The 7,214-nt window shown below is 38.0% G+C and overlaps 1 non-coding gene across 1 annotated transcript; it reads right to left on the bottom strand.

The window, feature by feature from the left end:
* Positions 1 to 4,279: 4,279 nt before the first annotated feature.
* trnal-uaa (transfer RNA leucine (anticodon UAA)) lies at positions 4,280 to 4,362 on the bottom strand. The gene has a single exon. It is a non-coding gene; the product is annotated as a tRNA-Leu (tRNA).
* Positions 4,363 to 7,214: the final 2,852 nt, after the last annotated feature.

Raw genomic sequence — 7,214 nt, forward strand, 5'->3', positions numbered from 1 at the left:
GGGTGGCAGCATCATGTTGTGGGGGTGCTTTGCTGAAGGAGGGACTGGTGCACTTCACAAAATAGATGGCATCATGAGGCAGGAAAAGTAGGTGGATATATTGAAGCATATTTCAAACTTTTTTAACAAATCAAAAACTTAAAAATTGGGCGTGCAAAATTATTCAGACCCTTTACTTTCAGTGCAGCAAACTCTCTCCAGATGTTCAGTGAGGATCTCTGAATGATCCAATGTTGACCTAAATGACTAATGATGATAAATACAATCCACCTGTGTGTAATCAAGTCTCCGTATAAATGCACCTGCACTGTGATAGTCTCAGAGGTCCGTTAAAAGCGCAGAGAGCATCATGAAGAACAAGGAACACACCAGGCAGGTCCGAGATACTGTTGTGAAGAAGTTTAAAGCCGGATTTGGATACAAAAAGATTTCCCAAGCTTTAAACATCCCAAGGAGCACTGTGCAAGCGATAATATTGAAATGGAAGGAGTATCAGACGACTGCAAATCTACCAAGACCTGGCCATCCCTCTAAACTTTCAGCTCATACAAGGAGAAGACTGATCAGAGATGCAGCCAAGAGGCCCATGATCACTCTGGATGAACTGCAGAGATCTACAGCTGAGGTGGGAGACTCTGTCCATAGGACAACAATCAGTCGTATATTGCACAAATCTGGCCTTTATGGAAGAGTGGCAAGAAGAAAGCCATTTCTTAAAGATATCCATACAAAGTGTTGTTTAAAGTTTGCCACAAGCCACCTGGGAGACACACCAAACATGTGGAAGAAGGTGCTCTGGTCAGATGAAACCAAAATTGAACTTTTTGGCAACAATGCAAAACGTTATGTTTGGCGTAAAAGCAACACAGCCCATCACCCTGAACATACCATCCCCACTGTCAAACATGGTGGTGGCAGCATCATGCTGCCACCACCAAATACAAATACAAATACAAATAATTTGATTTGATTTGAGTTAATACAGGTAATGAGTGGAGAACAGGAGGGCTTCTTAAAGAAAAACGAACAGGTCTGTGAGAGCCGGAATTCTTATTGGTTGGTAGGTGATCAAATACTTATGTCATGCAATAAAATGCTAATTAATTACTTAAAAATCATACAATGTGATTTTCTGGATTTTTGTTTTAGATTCCGTCTCTCACAGTTGATAAAAATTACAGACCTCTACATGCTTTGTAAGTAGGAAAACCTGCAAAATGGGCAGTGTATCAAATACATGTTCTCCCCACTGTATGTATATCTCGTTAAGGGAGCCAAAAGATAAATCATCCTCAGTTTTTAATAAAGCATTAAAATGTAAGGTGAGTGTGTTGGGGGCAACTGGGCCCCCCAACAAACCAATGCAAGCAATGGTACCTACGTCATTGAGTTACACAGATATTTTATATATACTGTGTGATGATTTGGACATGACTTGGCACGAAAATTAAAAGAGGGACCTTACATCAAAACCTCATCATAGTGAGGATATTAATATATTATATCAATATTTGATTCATTTAAGTAAAATAAGACACCTAGACTTTAGCTTTTAATAGTTCATTATGTAATGCTCCGGGTGTCGTGGGTGTGGAGTCAAATGCAGGAGACAGAGAGTTCAATGCTGTGCGTCTATAACAGCACCAACGCACCACAGGGTGCTCACAATAGTTACGTTCCCAAACACAGGGAATCAAAATGTACAACGGAAAAAATCACGACCAGGCACTAACACGTACCTCTACAACAGAGCCGAAGGTTACACTGAAATAATCCCGCACAACAACCAGGCGGGCCGGCTGTCTAATAAAGACAAACTAATTAAACATAAACAGGTGCTACCACTAAACATACAAGGAGGGGGAGGAAAGACAATCAGTGGCAGCTAATAGGCCGGTGACGACGAGCGCCGAGCGCCACCCGCCCGGGAAAGGGAACCACCCTCGGTCGGACTCGTGACACATTACAACATCAAAAAAATCGAAAGAAAATAGATTATAACACTGGCGGGCTGTTACCCCATAGTTGGGGGAAAATGCCCCTTTTCTAAAAACAATATTTCATTAAATAACAAAAACAAGTGTAAAATGTATCCACTTATTTCCCTTCATAGTTTGTTTGACTTTGCAAAACCATCACACACATACCTTATTTTTACCAAATGTTTTTGTGTCAACAATTGGACATTGTTCTAAGGAAGGGTGCGCTACTTATACAGTTGAAGTCGGAAATTTACATACACCTTAGACAAATACATTTAAATTCAGTTATTCACAATTACTGACATTTAAGCTTAGTAAAAATTCCACTTTATATGCTGCCACCCCGTGCTTCACGGTTTGGATGGTGTTCTTCGGCTTGCAAGCCTCCACCTTTTCCTCCAAACATAACGATGGCCAAACTGGTCTGTTCGCACCAAAATATGTTCAACTCTAGGGGACAGAACGTCTCTCCTTCCTGAGCGGTATGACGGCTGCTTGGTCCCATGGTGATTATTCTTGCGTGCTATTGTTTGTACAGATGAACGTGGTACCTTCAGGTATTTGGAAATTGCTATCAAGGATGAATCAGACTTGTGGAAGTCTACACTTCTTTTCTGAGGTCTTGGCTGATTTCTTTAGATTTTCCCATGATGTCAAGCAAAGAGGCACTGAGTATGAAGGTAGGCCTTGAAATACATCCACAGGTACACCTCCAATTGACTCAAATTATGTCAATTAGCCTATCAGAAGCTTCTAAAGCCATGACATCATTTACAACCATTTTCCAAGCTGTTTAAAGGCACAGTCAACGTACTGTATGCAAACTTCTGACCCACTGGAATTGTAACATAATTCACTGTAAGTGAAATAATGTGTCTGTAAACAATTGTTGGGAAAATTACTTGTGTCATGCGTTACTTGTGTCATGCACGGTTAGTAGTCCTAACCGACTTGCCAAAACGATAGTTTGTCAACAAGAAATTTGTGGAGTGGTTAAAAAACTAGTGTTAATGATTCCAACCTAAGTGTATGTAAACTCCCGACTTCAACTGTATCTAATTGATATTAAAGGGCACAAGCCAACACTTGGAAATCTAAAATGGAAATGGAAATCTGAAAAACAGTCTCTGCCTGGACCCCTGTGGCTTTAGTGACGCAGAGATGTAGATCTTCCATTGTAGGCTGTTGTCCGGATCATTGTACAAATTAGTGCTCCACAGGGCCCTCGTGCTGTTTTCAGGGAACAGCACAGGCAAAGAGGAGGACTCCAAAAAGAAGATGGAATGTAAGACCAACTGGTTTATCGGTCAGGTTCGGAAGGAGAGCTTATTTGTAGGGAAAAGAACCACAGGCCAAATGTCAACTCATGATGGGCCACATAGGCTATAGGCAGCTGACATGTCACCATTAGGCTACATGCTAAAACATGCATGAAATTAGTCAACATTTGATATTAAATGTTGACTACACTGGCAGCAGTATCTGTATCAGGTCTTGCAATATGTTTTACATAATGCCATGTATTTACAAAGCTACTAGTTAATACAATGTTTACAGTTATTTTATTACTGTGTAATTACATAGATATATGGAAACCTATCAGAAAGTATTTTCTGTCTGAGATATGTAATGTAAATTATGTTGTGCCCTTGGCCTGAAAAGTATGTGTTTGAATGGGCATGTATTGCAGGCCTACTCATAAAGAGTTCTAATGACCCCTTGTGTCCAAAAGAGGACATTGCCCTGTCATTTAATCACTGACGAAAAAATGAAAGAGCTTCATTCATGCCACATGTGTTTAGAATAAAGTTCAGGAGTAAAATAGTAATAGTTGCGTATTTCAACAATAAGTACACTCTACACATTTTTTTGTGAACATAACTCATTGTTATTACAACATTATTATATCGTAGTTAATCAAGACAATACATTACATTGGCCAGTAGGAGGTAGCCATATACGCTTTATCATTTGACAAAAACGAGAAATAAACAGTAATACAATATATTAAACTGCTTCTTATATGACATAAAGATGTTACAATAATAGTAGCCCTACTATCAGACATGATTTTGCGATCCAGCACACTGATAATGGTGCCGGATAACGTTGCAACATTCTAGTTACGTTTATTGCTACAAACTGAATGCAGCATGTTTACAAGCAATACACTACGGTTGTGTAGAGCATCGGCCTACAATACAAACCATTCAATTGAATAACAATGCCGCATATGTTTGTGTTCATTGAAGATGGAAGTGGTTCTAATTTCACGGAAGTCCTTGAGAAAAATATTCTACCAGGAGTGGGGTTCGAACCCACGCGGACACATGTCCATTGGATCTTAAGTCCAACGCCTTAACCACTCGGCCATCCTGGTATGTACAACTACTTGTCATGACATTTTGATTTATAAACCTGAGACTGAACAATTTTTACAACGGCGATAGTTGCATGTACGCCAAAATGCACAGTAGTAATTCCATATTAAATGTAAACACCTTACTTTGCTTATCTTAATCGTCAAGGTCAAAAACAAAGTAAGCATACTGCTATTAAAATACCCTAGTTGTGTTAGAATACCCATACTAACATACTGTATAATACATTCTTAATAAGTAACGTCATATACTACCTACTATATACTAATACATAATTTTAGTAAACCGTAAATGAACGGTATTCTTTCAACTGAGAGTACTGCGCGCTTTGCCTGTTTATCGGAAATTGATGCTGTTGCTATTATGCATTCTCTTGTTAGCTTAACAAGTTACTATTTTTTTATTTAAAAAAAATGATATATTGAACAGTAACATCAAGAGAAAAAATCTAATAATAATACAAATCCACATATCAATTCAAATACAGGCATGTAGTGAATAAATGTTTGACATTTTGTTTTGTATAAGTTTTAATGAGTCTAAATAGTTTTCCAAATCAGATAACAAATTACGAAGTGTACCTATGATGAAAATTACAGGCTTTTTCTTCATAAATGTTGATTTGTGTATGAAACATTTTCCTAATAAAACAAAGAGATGCAATAACATACGTTCAATTGTGGATTCAGTGTAGTAAAATAATATGTTAAACTTAATGATAATCTTAAAGGAAATCTCCTTTACTTTATTGGTCACCATAACTTTGTGTGGAGTGAGCCAGGCACGGCGCCAGATGAAGCCCAACAAAATATCACAGAGGGAATAGACTTCCTGTAGAAAATATCCCTTAAATAATGATTGTTGAATTTCTTATCTAGTAAACCTATGCCATTCACCTGGATATCGCTTACAATAGGAGATATTCCAAAATATGCATTATTCTGAAGTAAAGGTTTTATCCCACTAGGTATACATATATAACGGTGTCATACTCATTACTTGAAACCTCAAAGATGTTTCTTTCCATAAATTCTCTCCGCGTAAATAGATTCCCACCAATACTAACTAATTGGCTGACATGGATAATGTTTTTCGAGAACAAGTTAAGGTAAAATAACATATTTTTTCTATCTAAAATCGACCCATTATTCCATATGAACATTTATGAGGTGAAAAGTTGTTAATATAGCAAAGCCCAGCACATTAAAGCCTGCTTGTGAAAAGCTGCCTATTTCACAGGAAGTTTACCCACAATATAGGGACATTGTAGTAAAAAATGAAGCCCTCCGAGCTTCTGAAAAACAAAATGAGGTACACAATTTCAGAAACTATGAAGATTTTTAAAGTACCTTTGAACGCAGTTGACTTTTGATATCTGATTAAAGAGAGTGAAGTCTAAGACATTTAGACCGCCATCACAAACCCTGTTGGTGATAAGATAAAATCTAATGTTATCTTATGTGGTTTGTTTATCCATATGAAGTTGTACAATAACCTATCTAAGGTACAGCAAGTGGATTTGGGAATGTCAAATATGAAAAAAGAGGATGCATAAGATAGCCCCTCAGCTTTGGATTAAAGCACTATTCCATGAAGACTTAAATCCCTAACTAACCATGAGGATCATTTTTTTTGTTGACAGATTCCGTTACAGGGTTCAAATTAAGATTATTCACAGCCTTAAGATGTTTGGTGATCTTTACACCGAGCTAGGTTACAGTATATTTTTCTGAGGTGTTACAATTTGCTGGATTGACAGCTCCTATCAGAACAAACATCTCACATTTGGAAAGATGTAGTACCAAACCTGAGATTTTGGAGAACTGCTTCACAATATCCAATGCTAATCGAGCTTGTAACACATTTTTCAAAAAAAGTGAGTTGTCATCCACCAGTTGGGATCTCTCTGGCCTGGAATGTAATGCCTTCAAATTGACTTTGATAAATTAATGAGCATAAGATTTGAGATACTAACACATTTTTTTAAAGGTTTGATTGGACAACCTTGTCGTGTTCCTTTGCAAATGTTAAACCTTTGCCACACTGTGTGTATATACAGTGCCTTGCGAAAGTATTCGGCCCCCTTGAACTTTGCGACCTTTTGCCACATTTCAGGCTTCAAACATAAAGATATAAAACTGTATTTTTTTGTGAAGAATCAACAACAAGTGGGACACAATCATGAAGTGGAACGACATTTATTGGATATTTCAAACTTTTTTAACAAATCAAAAACTGAAAAATTGGGCGTGCAAAATTATTCAGCCCCTTTACTTTCAGTGCAGCAAACTCTCTCCAGAAGTTCAGTGAGGATCTCTGAATGATCCAATGTTGACCTAAATTACTAATGATGATAAATACAATCCACCTGTGTGTAATCAAGTCTCCGTATAAATGCACCTGCACTGTGATAGTCTCAGAGGTCCGTTAAAAGCGCGGAGAGCATCATGAAGAACAAGGAACACACCAGGCAGGTCCGAGATGCTGTTGTGAAGAAGTTTAAAGCCAGATTTGGATACAAAAAAAATCCCAAGCTTTAAACATCCCAAGGAGCACTGTGCAAGCGATAATATTGAAATGGAAGGAGTATCAGACCACTGCAAATCTACCAAGACCTGGCCGTCCCTCTAAACTTTCAGCTCATACAAGGAGAAGACTGATCAGAGATGCAGCCAAGAGGCCCATGATCACTCTGGATGAACTGCAGAGATCTAAAGCTGAGGTGGGAGACTCTATCCATAGGACAACAATCAGTCGTAAATTGCACAAATCTGGCCTTTATGGAAGAGTGGCAAGAAGAAAGCCATTTCTTAAAGATATCCATAAAAAGTGTTGTTTAAAGTTTGCCACA

The sequence above is a fragment of the Oncorhynchus kisutch genome, linkage group LG12 (assembly GCF_002021735.2).
Source record: "Oncorhynchus kisutch isolate 150728-3 linkage group LG12, Okis_V2, whole genome shotgun sequence".
NCBI lineage: Eukaryota > Metazoa > Chordata > Actinopteri > Salmoniformes > Salmonidae > Oncorhynchus > Oncorhynchus kisutch.